Raw genomic sequence first — 22,477 nt, forward strand, 5'->3', positions numbered from 1 at the left:
AGCCAATTTTTAAAAAGTAGACAGTAACTGAGAAGATTGGTTTCTGGTTAACAATGTCAGAGATTGTTTTCAAAGTACCTGTGGATCAACAGAGCATTATGTTTAAAAATCACTCAAACATCAGATTGACACAGCAGGCATCTTGATGGCCTAAAGAACGCTAAATATGTTCTTTCCTTGAGAGTACAGATAGCATAATTACTGTATATTTGGAGTAGCTAAGATGGCCTCTAGTCTCTTTCAATTTAGTATGGTGACTTTATTTTAAACGTTACCTGAATTGCTTCAGTCATCAAGCCCAGCCTCAGGAGTAGACACAATAGGTAATTAGCAATGTTAAGTAATTCTAGAATTATCTAAAAGGATTCCAATTTGCCATTGCTTCTTCCTGCCCCCCTCCAGATGCCTGAAATTCCATCATCTAAGCTTCATTCTGTTGGCTTAAAGCTTTGATCTTTGTCAACATTCAAATAACCACTGAAAGATTAACACAAAGCTGTCATCAATCATGTGTACTGGTGTTTCTCAAACAGAGGTCCACAGACCCATAGGAATTCTCATATATATTCTTTACATACTGTAGTTTTACTTCTGAAATCATATAATAGTTTTTTGAGTTATAAAGTCAAAACTCTTTTGCTCTGGTGCATGTTGTTCCTTCAGTCATTTCCAACTCTTTGCAACCCTGTGGACTGTAGCCTGCCAGCCTCCTCTGTCCATAGGATTCTCCAGGCAAGAATACTGGAGTGGGTTACCATTTCCTTCTTCAGGGAGGTCTTCCCAACCCAGGGATCGAACCTGCATCTCCTGTGTCTCATGCATTGCAGACGGATTATTTCTTTACCCACCGAGCCACTGGGGGAGCCCTCTTTTGCTCTGGTAATTGGCATCTATTTTTTTGGAAATGGCAATTTTTTTCTTTTAAAGAGATTTTTTTTTTTTTTTAATGGTTTTTGAATTTAGAAACACAGGGCTGTATGCCAGTATCCATGGATGGTCTGATGGCAGGTTTTATTAGAAGGGCGGGGGAAGTCCCAGGGAGAAAGTCAGTGGGGTAAGAATAAGGAAGATACTGAAGGCCGATGTCCCTTCTTCAGTGCTGCATGCAGGCTGGCCTCATGAAGAAGAGCTAGGTTCTCTGACGACTGCAGACAGTGGGCTAACAGCAAATGGAAAGCTGAGTTAAGAGTGCAATCAAGAATAAATGTAGGACACAGGGTGGGCCCTGAAGCCAGGCATGGGACCATAATCCATTCATCATGGATGAATGGACCATCCTTTCCTGTTTGGAAGTGGATCCTTGGCATTCTTTCCTTTAAGAAAATGATCTGTGCTGTCTCTCAGCAAAGCATTCATCTTGGGACTTCTGTGTAGCCAGCTGAATGGAACGTGGGGCCAAGAAAACAGAAAAGCTGAGTCACCAAAGGTCATGTCACTTGCCTGGGATCACACACGAAGTTTCGGCAGTGTCAGAGTTGACAGACCACAGGGTTGTCCTGGCTTCCTGCTCACAGTTTTGGCTCTCAAACGTTTCATTGTCCTCGGCTGCATCTCAGACGTGTGCACCGTGACCCAGGACTATCCCATCTGACCTCAAAGGAAAGGTTTCATGCCTTTCAGTGGTTTTTCTGTTCTTCCTCCTCCTCATTTCCTTCAGGGTTTAGGTTCTTAATGTTTTTATTTATTTCTCTTTTTTTCCTCCTGAGGGTAGAAGTATTGTATAAATCACCTTTGTCTTCACAGTTTCAGTGAGATTATAACTGAACCTTCTTTTTTTCCTTTCTGACGTACAAGAAGGATGGACTTCAGGCAAGATGCGCTGCTGTCCCTCTTCACCTCCATCTCCACTGATTCTTAACCTCTTCTGTGCCACTGACACCTTTGACCTTCTAAGGAAGCCTGTGGATGCCGTCTCTAGATAATGTTTTGACATGCTTAAAGTAAAAGACATAGAGTTACATAGAATCACAAAGCAAACTGAGTAACAGTTTCTAACACATTAAAACACCAAAAGAAAACAACAGAAATAGAAAAACCCCACTAAAACACTAAATTTTTGATATAGCAATATATGTGCTTCTTTATTAATTCTTAAATAACAAGAGTGGCAAGTTTAATAAATGTCATAATTTCAAATTGGTGATAAGAGTAAGTGGGTTGTGAAGATATCTACAACTACTGCAGTGTGATAGAAAAGTATCTGTGATTTCTATTACCTACGATCATAGTAATGAGAGAGTCAGTTCCTAGGCAGGTTGATAGGGAGTCTAGGGGTCCCCAAGGAGAGAGGGGTCTGGAATTCTCAAGGAGGAAGAAAGGACAAACTTTTTTTCTTTCTCCACATTCCTTAGGATTATATAACAATAATGTATCCTGCCTGAGGACAGTCTCTGGATTAAGGACAGTCTTTGGATTAAACCTTCTGGCTAATTCTGTTATCTTAAAATGTAAATTATGGGAGTAGGTCTGATGAGGTCTTTACAACCTCCAGACATTCTTTGGATTCACTGGAGAGTATATAACTTCATTGTTAACACTAGCAAGCGGGTACTCTTTCTACCCCCTTCTGATGCCTATGTCAGAAGCTTTCTCTATCTCCTTTATACTTTAATAAAACTTTATTACACAAAAGCTCCGAGCGATCAAGGCTCGTCTCTGAAATTCTTCTCCTCTGGGGGCCAAGAATCCCGGTGTATTCGTGTGATTCAACAACAACCTTTCAGTAACGGTCACTGTACTGGTTGCTTAACTTCATAATTGAAGGAAATAATAAATTGCAATTCAGGGTTAGTGAAAATAAAGACGTCTTTTTTTTCCCCTATGATTCTACCAATCAGTCTTATTTTTATTGTTTGACTGCACCATAGGGCATGTGGGATCTCAGTTCCCTGAGCAAGGATTGAACCCACGCCCCCTACAGTGAAAGCACAGAGTCTTAAATGTTAGACCTCCGGGGAAGTCCCCAGGATGTCTCTTTTTAAAGTCCCAAGTTTACAGACTCTGAATTCTATCCAAGGACCTTAGCTAGAGAATCTCTGGCCAAGAAGATTTGATGGATTCTTGGATCTGATCATTTTTTTATTGTATAATTATGAGAACAGGTTTTGGTATGGAAGATTCAACTGAATTTCCAAACACTTCCTCCCAAATTTTCCCCTCAAATTTAATTTTTTTATATGCAAAGGTAGACCCAAGCAAGCTCTGATGGAACGCCAGAGAACTGGCAAGGTTGATGCCAGTCATAACCTTGTTTTCCTCCATTCTCTTGATGTGTTAAACATCAGAGAGGCTGGAATTGGTGCTGCTGCCTTAGCCAAGGCAACTGAATGGCCTCTGTCTTGGGAGCTGGATTCCCTACTTCCTTTGGCAACTCTAAGCAAGGGAGTATATATACCACGCTGTTCCCACATGTTTATATAGTTTTTCTTCAAAGGACTTCTTAAAACAGATGTTGCCTTTCCATGAGAGAAGCCTCTGGATTCTGCTTCACAGAGAACAGATCATGCTGTTTCTGACACTGTGTTTTGGGGGGAGAAAATCCAATTCTACTGATGTTGGTTTTTCCACTGGAATTTTTGACCACAGTGTACATAGACATAGGTATCTATCCACCTAATTTTATCTTTGGTCTTTCCAAGAATCTATTTTGAATAAATTTACTCTACATTTCTATTCTAACCATTCCTATTAATCCAAATGTGGTTTCACTTATTCACTCTTGGTTTATATGGACAGTTCTCTTATTAGCTAGGTACTATTCTTGACACCTGTGTGAATCAGAAGCAAAGGAAAATACAGGCAAATATATTCTTGGGTTTTATGACAATGCAAAGTTGTTCCTAGGGAATTGAGGAACAGTTACTGTGATGATATATCAAGAAGTAGATCGATCAATCAAAACATATACCTTGAGTATAAATTGGGTTTTGTTCATTTAAAGAATTTAAATTATTTAAATTCTAAATTATTTAAATTAATTTTGTTTAATTTGAAGAGCTAGCACATTTCTTTTTTTTTTTTTACTTCTCTCATATTTTTACTGGAGTATAAGTGCTTTGCAATTTTGTGTTGGTACAGTTTCTGCTGTACAACGAAATGAATCAGCTATGTGCTGTGCTTACTTGCTCAGTCGTGTCCAACTCTTTGCAACCTCATGAACTGTAGCTCCCCAGGCTCCTCTGTCTATGGGGATTCTCCAGGCAAGAATACTGGAGTGGGCTGCTGTGCCCTCCTCCAGAGGATCTTCCCAACCCAAGCATCGAACATAGGTCTCCTGCATTGCAGGTGGATTCTTTACCATCTGAGCCACCAAGGAAGCCCAAGAATCCTGAAGTGGGTAGCCTATCCCTTCTCCAGGGGATCTTCCTAACCCAGGAATCAAACCAGGGTCTCCTGTACTGCAGGCAGATCCTTTACCAGCTGAGCTACCAAGGAAGCCCAAAGCAGCTATATATATACATATATCCCCTCCCTCATGGATCTCCCACCCTATCCATCTAGGTCATCACAGAGCGCTGAACTCAGCTCCCTGTGCTATTCAGCAGCTTCTCACATATTAAAGCATGTATGTGGAATCAAAATGTATTGTTTTAACCATTTTTAAGTATATAGTTCAGTAGTGGTAAGTATATTCAAATCTAGCACATTTTCTTTTAAGCTTGACTCTTAGCAGTGCTGTTCTTTGCTGTGAATGTGGATGTTGCTTCATATAGTGTGTATTATTACAACTCCCATCTTGGCATCTTTGTGTCACAACTTGCATGTTGTGGACATTCAAAGATATGTTCTCTTCACCACACTGCTTTAGCTGGCCAGCACTGAGAGACTTGCCAGGGGTGTGCTGGTAAATGCTTGACAACTGGCTCTCCAGAGGAAACGAAGGCCAGGTTTGTAACATTTGCCAGTTTTCATGGTGTAAATCTTCCCACCAAAAATGAGTTCAGGCCACTCAAATGACTTCACTGAACAACAGTGTTGGGAAAAGATGAGCATCAGTGGCTTTTGTAAGCCAGTGCAAACCAGCTCTAGCATCTCATTCCAGACTCACTATTCCTAATGACAAAGAGCTATAGTTTTCTATATCTGGGTTGTTTTTTTCTCTTTTTGTTCATACTCAATTATCCAGCAGTGTTAGAGATAGAGACAGGGGATGCGAGGGAGGTAGGGAGAGGGAAACACACACATCCAGATAAAAACTGTTCCTCTGACACTTCCTCTCCAAGTTGATCTCTGGGATTTCAGTTTTGGTGATAGCATTATATGGCCTCATTATAGGCAAATTTATGTTCTGCTTTAATACTACTCATTATTACTGATGTCACCTACTAAATGATTCCAGAAGCTAAATGTGACATGTTAGAGATTCAAGTCTTACACCTACATCGGTCCAAGTCTCACACCAGCTTTTTACAGGCCACACATATTCCACTTAACTAAGGAAGCCATAAAAATTTCATCTGATGAAGCAGGTTCTGTGGTTCTTTTTCAGTATTCACTTAAGTATTATCTAGAATGAGATAGTCTTCAAGCAGAAACATTTCATCTTTAAAATACTTTTAGTGTACTGAATCCTCTTAGTTGAAATCAGGGTACATTATGTCTACAGAACTCCCCCAACTGACCAAATCTGGCAAAAAGGAACTGGTTGATATAGCATGGATTTCCACTGGCTCTTAAAGCTTACCACAAACTTTCCTAAATGTCTGTAAACTCTTTATTCTGGAAGTATAAAAAGGATGCTGAGTAATGGCTTCTAGAATCCAACTCTTTACTCTTTCTTTGAAAATTAGGACTTTTTGAGGTGACATGGTTAAGTTGCCCAATTGTATTCAGTTTTTCCTCATTTATAGAACACTGCTTCAGACTCTAAGAGGGTAATTGTATATCTGGATGCAATTTATACACCACACAATTCATTTATTCAAAGCGTGCAATTCAGTGGTTTCTAATGTATCACAGAATTGTGTAACCATTAGCACCATCAATTACAGAATATTTTCATCACTGAAAAGAAGCTCTGTATTCATTAGTAGTCATTTCCCATTCCCTCCATCTTGTGGGCCAAGGAAACCACTAATCTACTTCTGTCTCTGTAATCTGGCTATTCTGCATGTTTCATAGTAATGAAATAATACAATGCATAGTCTTTTGTGACTGGTTTCTTTCTCTTAGCATATTTCAAAGTTTACCTAAGTAGTAACATATATTAGAACTTCATATATTCTCCAGTATAATTTGTAAAAATTTTCTCCCATACTATGGCTTGTGTTTCCTCTTCCTTGATAGTATCCTTTGCAGAATAAATAATTTTAATTTTGATGAAGTCCAGTTTTTTAAAAAAATTTTCTTTTGTACATGTCCATCCCAAACTCCTAATCTATCCCTTCCCCTCATCCTTCCCTCCAACTATTTAAAATAGATAGCCAACAAGGACCTACTGTATTGCACATTGAACCCTGCTCAATGCTATGTGGCAGCCTGGAAGGGAGCAGAGTTTGGGGAAGAATGGATATATGTATATGCATGGATGAGTCCCTTCACTGTTCACCTGAAACTATCACAATATTGTTAACTGGCCATACCCCATACAAAATAAAAAAAAATTTGTTTTAATAAATTAAAATATTTTCTTTCATTGCTTGTGCTTTTGTGTCATTTCTAAGAATCCATTACCTAATTCGAGGTCATGAAGACTTCAGCTTTTTTTTTTTTTCTAAAAGTTTTATAGACTTAGCTCTTACATTTAGGCCTCTGATTCATCTTGTATTAATTTTTTTTAACATAGTGTAATTGTGATCCAACTTCATTCTTTTGTATATAAATATCCAGCTGTCTCAGCACTATATGTTAAAAAGATGGTTCTTTCTCCATTAAATTGTCTTGGCATTCTTGTTGAAAATAAATTGAGTAAAATCTTGATTTAACTAAGTGGAAGTCTTAAGGAACACTGGATCATCACTCAGGTGACTAATAGCAAGTTACTTTACTTCCATTTCTCTAAATATCATTAGGTTAATTTGAATCCACATACCACAAAGTGAGGAGTTGTGTGTCCCTGTCAGCCAGCGAGAAAGTTCTAATGAAGTGCCTGGGACATTGCTCTTGACTTTGTTCTATTTAGCATTTTGCTGATGATTTGAATGGGAACACATGTTTACTAAGCTTTCAGAAAACTCAAAGCTTAAAAGAGGATAATTCAATACTGCACGTGATAAAAAGGAATGCATTTGAGTCAGTTCTAATGAGGTGGATGACCATAGAGCCTATTATAGAGTTAAGTGGGCTTCCCTAGTAGCTCAGTTGGTAAAGAATCTGCCTGCAGTGCAGGAGACCCAGGTTCGATCCCTGGGAAGGAAAGATCCCCTGAAGAAGGGAATGGCAACCGACTCCAGTACTCATGCCTGGAGAATTCCATGGACAGGGGACCTGGTGGACTACAGTCTGTGGAATCACAAAGAATCGGGCACAACTGTGCGACTAACTTTCCTTTTCCTTTATAGAGTTAAGTAAGTCAGAAAAGAAAAAAAAATTGTATATTAATGCATATTTATGGAATCTAGAAAGATGGTACTGAAGAACCTATTTGCAGGGCAGACTTGTGAACACAGTGCGGGAAGGAGAGGCGAGATGAATTGAGAGAGAAGCTTGGAAACATATATTACCATATGTAAAATAGACAGTCAGTGGGAATGTGCTGTATGACTCAGGGAGCTCAAACTGGTGCTCTGTGACAACAAAGAGGGGTGGGATGGGGTGGGAGGTAGGAGGGGTATTCAAGAGGGAGGGGACATATATATACCTGTGATTCATATGATTCATGCTGATGTATGACCATTCATGCTGAAACCAACACAATATTGTAAAGCAATCATCCTCCAATTAAAAATAAATTAATTAAAAAATGCTACATGTGATAGAATCAAAATTCAAAATACTCTTCATGGGTCAGAAAACTAGATCACAATGAACAAAAAGAAGGCAGCCTGAGATAAATAGGAACACTTAATTTCAAGAATTAATTGCTGAAGTATTGGGTATTAGACACTTGCCTGGAGGCTTTAGTTAGTAGAATCATAGTTCCTAGATTTGGGGGTTAATAGTCCCATCGTACTCTGCATTACTTTCTCCATATATTCAAGCAGACCTTTATGCAAGCCCCAGAATCCACTTGATATCCTGTCATAACTTGGGAAGAAGCTTATGTAGCTAATAGGTTTCTAACTATTATTTCTGGGTAAGGTGTACCAACAAAAGTGTCTGTGAGAGACATTATGGAAGCATGTCTCAAACATGGGGAATGTTTGAAAAAAAGATGAAATGGTCTAGCCTGGAAAAGAAAAGATTAAATAAGATATGGTAGGTATATTCAAATATTAAAACAGCTACATGCTTCATAGAGGAATACATAATTTTTTAACTTTATGTTTCTGAACATCAATACTAGGAACAATGGATGTATTGTATTTTTACTCAGGTGGGAAAAAAACTTTCTTACAACTGCAACTCTATGACCCAAGAAAGGTCTGACTTGTGAGGGATGAATACAATGTCTATGTCCTCTAAAGCAAAAATGGAAAGTTTACCTATTGGGGATACTATGAAAAAGATGGGGAAAATGGCAGGGTAAGAGCCCTTTCAAATAGTGATGTGAATAATTGTCTCCATCCATTGTTGCCTTAAAGCTGTAGACACCTGGCTCTGAACACAGATTTCTTTCTTCACAGAAATTCAATGGACCCAATGATAGCATTACATTCTGCTCTGCCATAGGATATACAACAGGGCATCTCTTTCCTAATTCAGCCACAATCCATACATGTATGGTTTCTCTCCACAATGAAGCTTAGTCATCTTCACCAAAACCATTTTTTTTTTCAATCAGTTGAACATTTGGTCTTAGTTTAGAAAAAACTTCGCCTAAGTTTCTTTTGCACATTAGTTCATTGAAGAAAGCCCATTCCATTTCATAAAAAATTGAGCAATCTAGATCAGGTGCTCCGTTAGTGAAAATTTGTCCTCTTTTTTTCTTCCATTTATAAGGTGCCTTCTGGCGACCACTTCTTGGAGGCCGGGTGATCAGTCTACAAACACTGCGTCCTGATGTTAAGTTCTCCATTGCTGCTCCCGCTTTAAATGTGCAGTCAAGCCTATATATGGGAATACTGGTCCCCAACAAGCTGATGGTAGAAGCTGCACAAGCAAAATACCTGCTTCTTCCCGAAATATGTTACCGGATGAGAGCGAAATGCCACAGTAGAACATCTATTTGGGGGAATTATGCCTCAATTGATCTAGACCAACAATGCCACATCTAGGAGTAACACTTATATCAAAACTTTCATGTTCTGATCTGACCAGTCTCATGTCATCTGATTGTGAACAGAGTATAAAGGAGAATACCTCTATTCTTTCTTGTTCCTAGGCTTGTTTTCATTTTGAATAAGGAATTCTGTAAGTCTAGAATAATCAAGTACAAGTGGTAGTCTACAGATACACACACACACACACACACAGACACTAGCAACTCAGTAACAGTGTGGCTTTTTTGTTATTGTTTTTTAAAATTTGAGATGTCAGATGTCATATATTGATTAATTTTATTATAAATATTTAGTTATTTATTTGGCTGTGTCGGGTCTTAGCTGTGGCACGCGGGATCTTCACTGCATCATGCAGGAGGTTTCAAGGCGGCGCCCTGACTCTAGCTGTGGTGCAGTCTCAGTAGTTCTAGCACATGGGCTTAGTTGCTCCAAGCCATGTGGGCTCTTAGCTCCCTCACTAGGGATGGAACCCCCATACCCTGCATTGTAAGGTATATTCTTAACCACTGGAGCACCAGGGAAGTCCCATATACTGATAAACTTTAAAATAACTCTTCTAAACTTTTTCTTTCTTTCAGGTACCCCCAATCCTTCTCTCTTAAACATGCTACATAAAATACTAGTAACAGATTAACAGCTGAAAAGAAAAACTCTACCAATATTCCAGTGCTATTATCATGTAACTATAATGAAACGTGTTGTATTGGAGGAATCAATATTCCCACATGCCTTTCAGTTGATTTGGTTGAAAGGAAAATGGCCAATTCTCACATTTCTCCCTCCTTCTACTATCACAAAAAAAGCATTGAGTAAGAGACATTTCAACATCTTTCAGTTGCAAGGAGGAAAGTTGGCATGTCCTAGGCAGTTAATCTCAAAGGATGGGTAAAGTTTAGATAAAAGGCCCAAATGATTTCCTCCTTCAATCTTAAAACAGCCTCTGCTGAAATAAATATTTCCAAAATTCATAGGGCATGAACCAGAAAGGAGATAATGCTTTGAAATATGGGAGTGTAAATATGCATCATCAGTTTAATGGTTCCTCTTAAAAAAGAAAATATTTTGAAAACTCTTGGTGAGATTCAAAGAGTTTTAAATTCTCTGCCCAGCACTGCTAATTCCTAGCTCTGTGTTATGGTACAGGTAACTCAGCCTCACAGAGTCTTAGTTTTTTCATCTGTACAATGAAATGTCATTCTAAATGTCACAGCATCATAGTATTGAAAAGATTCAATAAATTAACATGTATGAAGTGTTGAGCATCATATTGGACTCTGTAGGTATTCATCTATATTCAGCTAATAGAAATGTCTGTAATTTTTTTAAAAAGTAAATTGGAACTAGTCTGTTAATTTTTAAACATTTTCATGATTGAATATATCATTTTAAAGGCAGTGCATGCATTTTTTGAGACAAAAATAATACTGTACAGTTGCATGAGTGTATGTATTTATGGACATACCCACATATTCATATGTACACATATAATTCATTTAGTAATCAGGAAAATAGTGACACCCAATAATTATTGAAGGCCTTCCCATGATTGACTTTTAATTTCTCCAAATTATCACATCATAAACTGTGAAGTGTAAAATTTCACCCCATAAGCTCTCTAGTCCCACTGGGAAGTCCCATCTGATACTGGCCATTAGGAAGTTTTGCTTTGCTGACAGGTAGCATATGTGGGTGAGTTTCAGTTTTAAGTGACCGCAAATTAGTCCATCAGATCTAAAAAGCTGGTGAGTAGTCAGTGAATAATTCTTTGTAGAAAGAATTTTGGAATCAGACACAGCTGGTTTGGGAAACTGGGGGTCTTATTAGTTGTTTAATCTTGAAGGTATTGCTTAATTTTTCTGAATTTCCATTCTCTTATTTGGCATGCTGCAGTCCGTGGGGTCACAAAGAGTTGGACATGACTTAATGACTGAACAACAGCAACAACATCTATCAACAAATGCCAGGTCATTTGCCTAAAATAAAAACAATAGTTATCTCTGAACAATTTCATACTTGCTGTTTCTACTTCAACTTCACAGGTCTTCTTTAAGCTCTTTAAATATACGGAGCTATTTTTCCACCTCAGGACCTTTGCACACACTTCACATTAAGTCAAGAACTTCATAGGTAAGAGATAAAATTACCTGACCTCCCTTACGACTTTCCTGTCTCATACCACATATTATCATTTACAATCATTTCATTTGTTTGGTTTAACTATAACTTGCTGAACTACCTTACTGATATACAGGTTCTTTGAAGGACCTGTCTTGTTTATTACCATATTCTGAGTGTCCAGTAAAGTGCCTGATAGGATTCAGTGAAAAGTGTTGCCTGAATAACTTAGCATTTGCAGGGTTGTTGAATGAATTAAATCATTTATGGCATAGTCTACTTTTTTGATAGTAAAACTTTAAAAAACTAAATTTTAGGGCCACAGTTGGCACAAGATGTATCTAGTTCATTTGTTAAAGTAGTTTTACTTGAATGCCAGAGCCCCTGTCTGTGTGGAGTTAAAGTCATTGCTGATCCACTGAGGGCCAGCTTCTAGAGGAAAATCCCCATCAGACAAAGTGTGATTTAAAAAACAAAAAGAAGTAGAAAAAAACAAATTTGAAAAAGCAGACAAGGTGTCTCCCATGGAAGATATTCTCAGCTTGAGAAGCACCAGGAGGAATTTCCAACACTTTCATTTTCTGGATGCCAGTAAAGACTTTCGCATTTACTCAAAGATAAGGTTTTCTTCACCCCACTTAAAGCATGGTGATGTTGTCATTACAAATCTGGTTGTGCACCCCTAACCTGAGTTTGAAATATGTGGGCTTCTCTTCTCACTTTTTCTTAGAGCAAAAGAAAGCTGCTTCAGTGAGCCGCATCTGTATTTTAAATAAAACTGTAATTTAAAACCCACTGGAAAAGATTAGTTAAGCTATTGAAGGGTGCTTCTACTCTATTTTTCCAACTGATGACTTAAGTCCAGGTCTCTTTAAATGAATCCAAGCAGATCATGGGAGAAAGGAGGGGTCTCCAGATGCCTTCTTAAAATCGGACAAAAGCCAGTAAAAACGAATGATCTAACAACAAACAACTGCCAATTCTGTGTCACTGAGTCATCTTCTGTTGGGAAGTGTTTGTATTTCATTAGGCTTTTAAGTACCGAAAGCTGATTTATCATCTTCATCTTTATTTTCTTAGCGGGTTGTCATGAAACTTCACATCATTAATGTGAAGAATAAAGTGCCAAATAAGCTATAATTTCCTAGATGAGTACAGTAATGATGATAATAATCACTGAAGGCTCTCACATTTATTTATATCAACTGAACTCCAAGATGGTACAAAAGTCACCCTTCAGAATATTTAATCACCTCCTTCCTACTCCATCTTCCCATCTCTGTTCTCATTCTGATCTCTAGCAGGTTTTGCTTTTTTTTTTTTTTTCTCATGATACTCAACCCACATCTAATCTCTAGGCTTGGCCTTCTTTCTAACATTGCTCATCATCCTTATATTCTGTCCCCCTTTTTTTTTTGTTGTTGGGAGTTTTCTGTGCAATATTTATTGTGCCATCTCTAAAGATACCATCAAGAAAATGACAAGTAACTTCTGACAGGGAATTAAATAAAATCACATAGAGAAAATAAAATAAATTTCCTTATTTCAAGGCACTACTCAAAATGGAAAGTTTTAAATATTACTTGAGTTTTTGTATGTTTTTTTCTAATTAAGAAAGTTATTCCCTCCTGTATGTCTTCAATTAATATGTGCTACTAGCTCTCCAGATGGCCATGCCTTTATGTTAGTGTATGCCTACTTTCTTAGTGATGAAAGATGCTAAATTGTTACATGGTTTGGGAGAAATTATTTGTAAAGTTCTTTTACCCAATAAATAAAGACTCCAAGAGAAATGTACCATGTCCAGTAATCTAAACAGCCTAATTAATTATAACCTCATGCCTCAGAAATTGAAACACTTAGATTGGTGTACAATAAGATTACAGATATTGGATAGGTTGCTGTGTTATTGTTGTTCAGTCACTAAGTCATGTCTGACTCTTTGTGACCCTATGAACTGCAGCATGCCACGCTTCCCTGTCCTCTATCTCCCAGAGTTTGCTCAAACTCATGTCCATTAAATTACTGCAGAGAATATTGAAACATAAATTCAGGGAATTTTCAATCCTTCACCAGCAAGGGTGATCTGATTCAAGTGAATGTCCAGGCAAGCATTTTTATAATTTTTTTGAAACTATGACCCAAAGTAAGAAATTGATATTATATATCGACCCCAACACACACAGCACACACATCATAGCTACAACTAAGTTCTCATGAAATTATAGCCTCTTTGTATATGACAGGTGAGTGTGCTTGTTCTCTTCCAGGTGTAATAAAGAGTCAACGTGGTCAAAGCAGAGTGAAAGAATGGTGTAGGGGATGAGCGCAGAAGCATGCAGGAACCAGGTGATGGGAGGTGGGCCATTCTAAGCATGTGATGGGAGACTTCTGGCAGATTTCTATAGAGAAGGGACATCTTATGACTTGGTTTCAACAGGATCATCCTGTCTGCTGAATCATCAACAGGTTGTAAAAGGTCAATATGGAAGCTGGAGACCAGCTAGGAGCCTCTTCTGATAATGAAGGTGAAGAACAATGGAGATGGGACCAGGGCAGTAGTGGTGAAATAGGTAAAAACGAAACAGTTAATTTCTGGATAGATTGTAAAGGTAGAGGTATCTTGAGAAACTAGATGTATGATGTGATAGAAAAGCATAAGAATAGGGATGACTCCCAGGTTTAACCTGAGTAACTTGAAAGATGGGGATAAGGAGAAAAAAAACAATTAAAGGAATAAGAGTGTATTTATAAGCTGGTAACCACTGTTACCTAAAAGATGATGCTCTGAAAGTGCTGCACTCAGTATGCCAGCAAATTTAGGAAACTCAACAGTGGCCACAGGACTGGAAAAGGTCAATTTATTCCAATCCCAAAGAAAGGCAATGCTGAAGAGTGCTCAAACTACTGCACAATTGCACTCCTCTCACACACTAGTAAAGTAATGCTCAAAATTCTCCAAGCCAGGCTTCAACAGTACGTGAACCATGAACTACCAGATGTTCAAGCCAGATTTAGAAAAGGCAGAGGAACCAGAGATCAAATTGCCAACATCCACTGGATCATAGAAAAAGCAAGAGAGTTCCAGAAAAACATCTACTTCTGCTTTATTGACTATGCCAAAGCCTTCGACTGTGTAGATCACAACAAACTGTGGAAAATTTTTCAAGAGATGAGTACCAGACTACCTGATTTGCCTCCTGAGAAATCTGTATGCAGGTCAGGAAGCAACAGTTAGAACTGAACATGGAATAACAGAGTGATTCCAAATAGGAAAAGGAGTATGTCAAGGCTGTATATTGTCACCCTGCTTATATAACTTATATACAGAGTACATCATGAGAAATGCTGGGCTGGATGAAGCACAAGCTGGAATCAAGATTGCTGGGAGAAATATCAATAACCTCAGATATGCAGATGACACCACCCTTATGGCAGAAAGTGAAGAGGAACTAAAGAGCCTCTTGATGAAAGTGAAAGAGGAGAGTGAAAAGTTGGCTTAAAGCTCAACATTCAGAAAATGAAGATCATGGCATCTGGTCCCATCACTTCATGGCAAATAGATGGGGAAACAGTGAAACAATGTCAGACTTTATTTTTCTGGGCTCCCAAATCACTGCAGATGGTGACTGCAGCCATGAAATTAAAAGATGCTTACTCCTTGGAATAAAAGTTATGACCAACCTAGACAGCATATTAAAAAACAGAGACATACTTTGCTAACAAAGGTCCATCTAGTCAAAGCTATGGTTTTTCCAGTAGTCATGTATGGATGTGAAAGTTGGACTATAAAGAAAGCTGAGCCCCAAAGAATTGATGCTTTTGAACTGTGCTGTTGGAAATGACTGTTGAGAGTCCCTTGGACTACAGGGTGATCCAACCAGTCCATCCTAAAGGAAGTCAGTCCTGAATATTCATTGGAAGGACTGATGTTGAAGCTGAAACTCCAATAATTTGGCCACCTGATGCGAAGTGCTGACTCATTTGAAAAGACCTTGATGCTGGGATAGATTGAGGGCAGGAGGAGAAGGGGACAACAGAGGATGAGATGGTTGGATGACATCACTGACTCAATGGACATGAGTTTTGAGTAAACTCTGGGAGTTGGTGATGGACAGGGAGGCCTGGTGTGCTGCAGTTCATGGGGTTGCAAAGAGTCGGACATAACTGAGCGAATGAATTGAACTGAGCTGAACCATCGAGGACAATTGAGATTGGAGGTCAGTTCTACCTGGGATTCTCTGAGGGACCGTATAGAACACATTTCCTAATTTTCCTGCCAAGTAGTGGGAATCCATAGTATCTATTCTGAAATTCCTGTCTTCATAAGCTGAAGAATTCTTCTGAGGGCTTAAGTCCCTAACTGCTTGAGGTCCAAGGAACTGGAGAAAGTCCTTAGGCAGAGAAACAGAGAGATGGGCCTGAGGACATAGGACAGGACACCCACAGGTGTGAAGACTGAGCCCTGCTTGGTGATTCAGAAGATGAGGAACCTGAGAAGGAGTGGCCAGTGTAATGGGAGGAAAAATAGAATAATTTGGTGGCTGGGAGTTGAGAAAAGTAATTCCAGAAGGGAATGGTACCAAACAGTAGTTAGAAGACTTTGCACCATAGAATTTGAGAACCCTTTCATTGCAGTAGGTCAGGATGGAAATTTAGTAGCATTAAGTTCAAGAGGAAGAGAAAAGTTGGAGACAGTTTGAGAAACTTACCAGAGCTTTACTGTAAAGAGGAGCAGAGGAAAAGGAGGCTGGAGAGGCAGCAGGATGTTCTTACTGTGAAAGCCATACTAGGGTGGGATGAAAAGCAGAGATCTGATAGACATGTCTGAGGCTTCTGGCATCATTCAGAGGAAGGACCCTTTGGTTTGGCAGAACCAGTGATAAATGACTCTACCTTTAGGGTCTAGGATTATTGACCTTAGCATGAGTCGCACTGGTGACCTTCTCTCTTTCTAAATCTAGAGGATGAATAGGTTCAAAATCAGATTTAAAACTAGTCTTAAAGATTTGATAAAAATGTCATATTAAGGTGTAGTAACACTGCAGAAAATTCTGAAAGAGAAGGAAATACCAGACCACCTGACCTGCCTCCTAAGAAACCTGTATGCAGGTCAGGAAGCAACAGTTAGAACTTGACATGGAACAACAGACTGGTTCTAAATAGGAAAAGGAGTATGTCAAGGCTGTATATTGTCACCCTGCTTATTTAACTTCTATGCTGAGTACATCATGAGAAACGCTGGACTGGAAGAAGCAAAGCTGGAATTAAGATTGCTGGGAGAAATATCAATAACCTCAGATATGCAGATGACCCCACCCTCATGGCAGACAGTGAAAGTGAACTGAAGTGAAGTTGCTCAGGCATGTCCGACTCTTTGTGACCCCATGGACGGTAGCCTACCAGGCTCTGCCGTACATGGGATTTTCTAGGCAAGAATACTGGCATGGGCTGCCATTTTCTTCTCCAGGGGATCTTCCCAAACCAGGGATCAAACCCGGGTCTCCTGCATTGCAGAGAGACGCTTTACCGTCTGAGCCACCAGGGAAACCACCGGCAGACACCAAAGAGAAACTAAAAAGCCTCTTGATGAAAGTGAAAGAGGAGAGTGAAAAAGTTGGCTTAAAGCTCAACATTCAGAAAATGAAGATCATGGCATCTGGTCCCATCACTTCATGGGAAATAGATGGGGAAACAGTGGAAACAGTGTCAGACTTTATTTTGGGGGCTCCCAAATCACTGCAGATGGTGACTGCAGCCATGAAATTAAAAGACGCTTTCTCCTTGGAAGGAAAGTTATAACCAACCTAGATAGCATATTCAAAAGCAGAGACATTACTTTGCCAACAAAGGTTCGTCTAGTCAAGGCTATGGTTTTTCCTGTGGTCATGTATAGATGTGAGAGTTGGACTGTGAAGAAAGCTGAGCGCTGAAGAATTGATGCTTTTGAACTGTGGTGTTGGAGAAGACTCTTGAGAGTCCCTTGGACCGCAAGGAGATCCAACCAGTTCATCCTAAAGGAGATCAGTCCTGGGTGTTCATTGGAAGGACTGATGTTGAAGCTGAAACTCCAGTACTTTGGCCATCTCATGCGAAGAGTTGACTCATTGGAAAAGACTCTGATGCTGGGAGGGATTGGGGGCAGGAGGAGAAGGGGACGACAGAGGATGAGATGGCTGGATGGCATCACCGACCTGATGGACATGAGTTTGGGTGAACTCCAGGAATTGGTGATGGACAGGGCGGCCTGGCATGCTGTGATTCATGGGGTCGCAAAGAGTCGGACATGACTGAGCGACTGAAGTGAACTGAACTTAAGAATTTGATAACAATGGTTGTATTTTAAACTAACTTAGCAAAGGTTTTTCAGGCTATATTAAAAGAACATGGAGCATTTCATAGAACTTAAAGCCAGTCTGTGTATATGTATATTTACGTGTGTGCATGTATATGAAAGAAAAACTTCAAATACAGTTAAATAAATTCTGAAAGGCATTTAGTATGATTAGACCATTCAGGTATGACTTAAATCAAATCCCTTATGACTATACAGTGGAAGTGAGAAATAGATTTAATGGACTAGATCTGATGGACAGAGTGCCTGATGAACTAGACAGAGGTTCGTGACAGGAGGCAGGAATCAAGACTATCCTCAAGAAAAAGAAATGCAAAAAAGCAAAATGCTGTCTGAGGAGGCCTTACAAATAGCTGTGAAAAGAAGAGAAGCGAAAAGCAAAGGAGAAAAGGAAAGATATACCCATTTAAATGCAGAATTCTGAAGAATAGCAAGGAGAGATAGAAAGCCTTCCTCAGAGATCAATGCAAAGAAATAGAGGAAAACAATAGAATGGGAAAGACTAGAGATCTCTTCAAGAAAATTAGAGATACCAAGGGAACATTTCATGCAAAGATGGGCTCAATAAAGGACAAAAATGGTATGGACGTAACAGAAGCAGAAGATATTAAGAAGAGGTGGCAAGAATACACAGAAGAACTGCACAAAAAACATCTTCATGACCCAGATAATCATGATGGTGTGATCACCCACACTCACCTAGAGCCAGACATTCTGGAATGTGAAGTCAAGTGGACCTTAAGAAGCATCACAACGAACAAAGCTAGTGGAGGTGATGGAATTCCAGTTGAGCTATTTCAAATCCTCAAAAATGATGCTGTGAAAGTGCTGCACTCAATATGCCAGCAAATTTAGAAAACTCAGCAGTGGCCACAGGACTGGAAAAGGTCAGTTTTCATTCCAATCCCAAAGAAAGGCAATGCAAAGAATGCTAATACTACCACACAATTGCACTCATCTCACACACATGGAAAGTAACGCTCAAAATTCTCCAAGCCAGGCTTCAGCACTATGTGATTCGTGAACTTCCAGATGTTCAAGCTGGTTTTAGAAAAGGCAGAGGAATCAGAGATCAAATTACCAACATCCACTGGATCATCGAAAAAGCAAGAGAGTTCCAGCAAACACCTATTTCTGTTTTATTGACTATGCCAAAGCCTTTGACTGTGTGGATCACAATAAACTGTGGAAAATTCTTAAAGAGATAGGAATACCGACCACCTCACCTGTCTCTTGAGAAACCTGTATGCAGGTCAGGAAGCAACAGTTAGAACTGGACATGGAATAACAGACTGGTTCCAAATAGGAAAAGGAGTATGTCAAGGCTGTATATTGTCACCCTGTTTATTTAACTTCTATGCAGAGTATATCATGAGAAACGCTGGACTGGAAGAAACACAAGCTGGAATCAAGATTGCTGGGAGAAATATCAATAACCTCAGATATGCAGATGACACCACCCTTATGGCAGAAAGTGAAGAGGAACTAAAGAGCCTCTTGATGAAAGTGAAAGAGGAGAGTGAAAAAGTTGGCTTAAAGCTCAATGTTCAGAAAATGAAGATCATGGCATCTGGTCCCATCACTTCATGGCAAATAGATGGGGAAGCAGTGGAAACAGTGTCAGACTTTATTTCTGGGGGCTCCCAAATCACTGCAGATGGTGACTGCAGCCATAAAATTAAAAGACACTTACTCCTTGGAAGGAAATTTATGACCAACCTAGACAGCATATTAAAAATCAGAGACATTACTTTGTTAATAAAGGTCTGTCTAGTCAAGGCTATGGTTTTTCCAGTAGTCATGTATGGATGCGAGATTTGGAGTATAAAAAAAGCTGAGCGTCGATGGGTTGATGCTTTTGAACTATGGTGTTGGAGAAGACTCTTGAGAGTCCCTTGGACTGCAAGGATATCCAACCAGTCCATCCTAATGGAGATCAGTCCTGGGTGTTCATCGGAAAGACTGATGTTGAAGCTGAAACTCCAATAATTTGGCCACCTGATGTGAAGAACTGACTCTTTTGAAAAGATACTGATGCTGAGAAAGATTGAGGGCAGGAGGAGAAGGGAACGACAGAGGATGAGATGGTTTTTGGCATCACCAACTCAATGGACATTGGTTTGGGTGGACTCTGGGAGTTGGTGATGAACAGGAAAGCCTGGCGTGCTGCGGTTCTTGGGATTGCAAAGAGTTGGACACGACTGAGTGACTGAACTGAACTGAACCTTTTATTCCCCCCATGGGATTCAATGTTTCTGTTTTTTGTGTCTGTTAATTGACTTTACAGGCTAACTATCTCTTTTGACTCAAAAGTTGCTTAACAGCAATTTGTCATATCAGAAAGAAATTCTGCTCACCAGCCCTTGATGATAAGGCCGCACTGGGATTTGGTTATTTACGCTGTAGAAGAAATGGAATGTGGTGGCATTACAAATCTCACAGATTGGAACAAAATTGTTATGAGCTGGTGCAAAACAGAAAAGGAGAAGAAATTGTTCAGAAGAAAAGCTGTCAAGACCCTCTTCATTTAAAACCTAACTTCCATGTAGTTTTTTCTCTTATACTATATCTGAATGAGGAACTAAGTTTATTTCACAAATGCCTAGGTTTTATGAAAGGCAATAGTCATGCCCTACTTTCAAATGCCATTCATAGACACTGTTCAGATATATGTATAGATAATATTTAACACCAATCATAGTCTAACAAAGTGATTTGAGTTCTCCTTTGGAACACAAAGAGTCACAAATATGAGTCAGTTCACTGTTCAGTTTGAAATCTAATGGAGCTAGTTATGCAGAAAAATACAACAAAATTGAAGTTGTGGGCACACCACAAATGAGTGCCTTCCAGTATAATGTTCATATTAAAAATTAAACATTAGCCAGATCCAGATGTTAGGCACCAACCTGGGTGTGTGTGTCCATGCAAAACGAGTTGGAATGGCATATGATAAATAGCCGTTTCCAGAAAACAAATCACTGTAAGGTGTTAAAAGAAACAGCAGATCAATTTAAACTTCAATTCCATTTTCCTTGAAAAATATTTTGGTAGTACTGGAAGTAGTTTTTCCCTCTGGGTAGTTAAACAGCTCCCTGTCAAAAGTCTGACTTTCATTTGCCACCTTCTCCAGTTGTAGTTGGTTCAAGACCCAATCAGGAGATGTGCATGCGTGAGGACAGCTGGGCGGGAGGGCATGCGCAGACATTGTGTCGGTATAGCGCCTGTTTCCTCTGCTGGTGTCAAGAGGGCAGCCCCTCCCAGCTCCAGGCGATTTCTTCTGAGGGGGAACACATAGTTGCTCGTTTTTAAAGAGAAACCCTGTCCCCCATTCAAATTTGGATTTTCAGGTGAAATGCCTTAATTTTAAATATAGTTTGATTGTTAAAAGACATTTTGCTGTCCATTCAAACTACATTGGAAGAGCAGATTTTACCCACAAGCAGCCAGTTTGCGGACTATGCAGACAACACAAAGGCAACAAAACAAGCTTTGGGCCAGTGTTTACATTCCACCTTCTCTGTGAATTGCCACAGATTCTTACGTGTACAGAAGGCATTCTTTGTCTGCAGGGTTAGGAAAAATAATGAGGTTGATTAAAAGTCACACGTGTAAAGATGTGGGGAAGAACACAAGGGAATCTTCTAGGGTGTTGGAAATGTTTTAGATCGCGGTGATCTGGGCAATGACATGAATGTATCCATCCATATGTAAAAGATCATCCAGCTCCATATTTAAGGTTCATGAACTTCATACATGACGGTATAGATAAGTGTATCTCCCAACCAACAAATTACCAAATTTGGAACTTTAATCAGATGATAACTTCAGTGTAGGAGTAGACAGGGCAATGACCTCGTTCTTGGGGTGAGCTTATGCTCACTGTGTTTTATTTAGTGGGAAAATAACTTCATAAAACAAAACGAAAAAAACTTGTCCTGTCTACCCTATTCCCCTGAATCTTTCCTTCCCAGCATAGTGCTGGCATGCATGCTCAGTCGCTTTAGTGTTATCCAATTCTTTGTGACCTCATGGACTGTAGCCTGCCAGGCTCCTCTATCCATGGGATTTTCCAGGCAAGAATACTGGGGTGGGTTGCCATGCCCTCTTCCAGGGAATCTTCCCCACCCAAGGACAGAACTGGTGTCTCTTACATTGCTGGCAGATTCTTTACCACTGAGCCATCAGGAAAGCCCCCAGCCTAGTAGGCTCCTTCTAAGGGGAGGCCCCTCTGGGACAGGCTGCATTAAATTTTTCTCATGAGTCACAGAGAACCAGGGATATGATCGCCGATCCACTCAGGCAAAGGTTACAGATTCCTTTAATAGAGGTAAAAGGTACATCTTATTCCACACACACATCTACAAGAACTGAAGGAGGTGAGCTTCCCAAGCCCAGGTGTCCTTGTGAAACATCCTGCAGTGGATGCTTCAGGCCATCAGATAAGCCTCCCATCTGGTCCATTAAGACACTTCTTTATGGTCTTCTTTCAGGGTGGAGTAGGGAATCTGTAGGTTCTCTTGAATCCCATAGATTCTCTTACCACGTGCCTGTGTTTTCATTAGATGCAAGCAACAGGGGTCAACTCCAGCACATTCTCAAGAGCCTATCTCAAGACTGGGAGACAATTTTGCAAGGTCCCATTTCCAGGCATCTCATCACCCTAGATGGCTCAAGCTTTAGGTCC

The sequence above is a fragment of the Bos javanicus genome, chromosome 2, assembly GCF_032452875.1.
Source record: "Bos javanicus breed banteng chromosome 2, ARS-OSU_banteng_1.0, whole genome shotgun sequence".
Classification (NCBI taxonomy): Eukaryota; Metazoa; Chordata; class Mammalia; order Artiodactyla; family Bovidae; genus Bos; species Bos javanicus.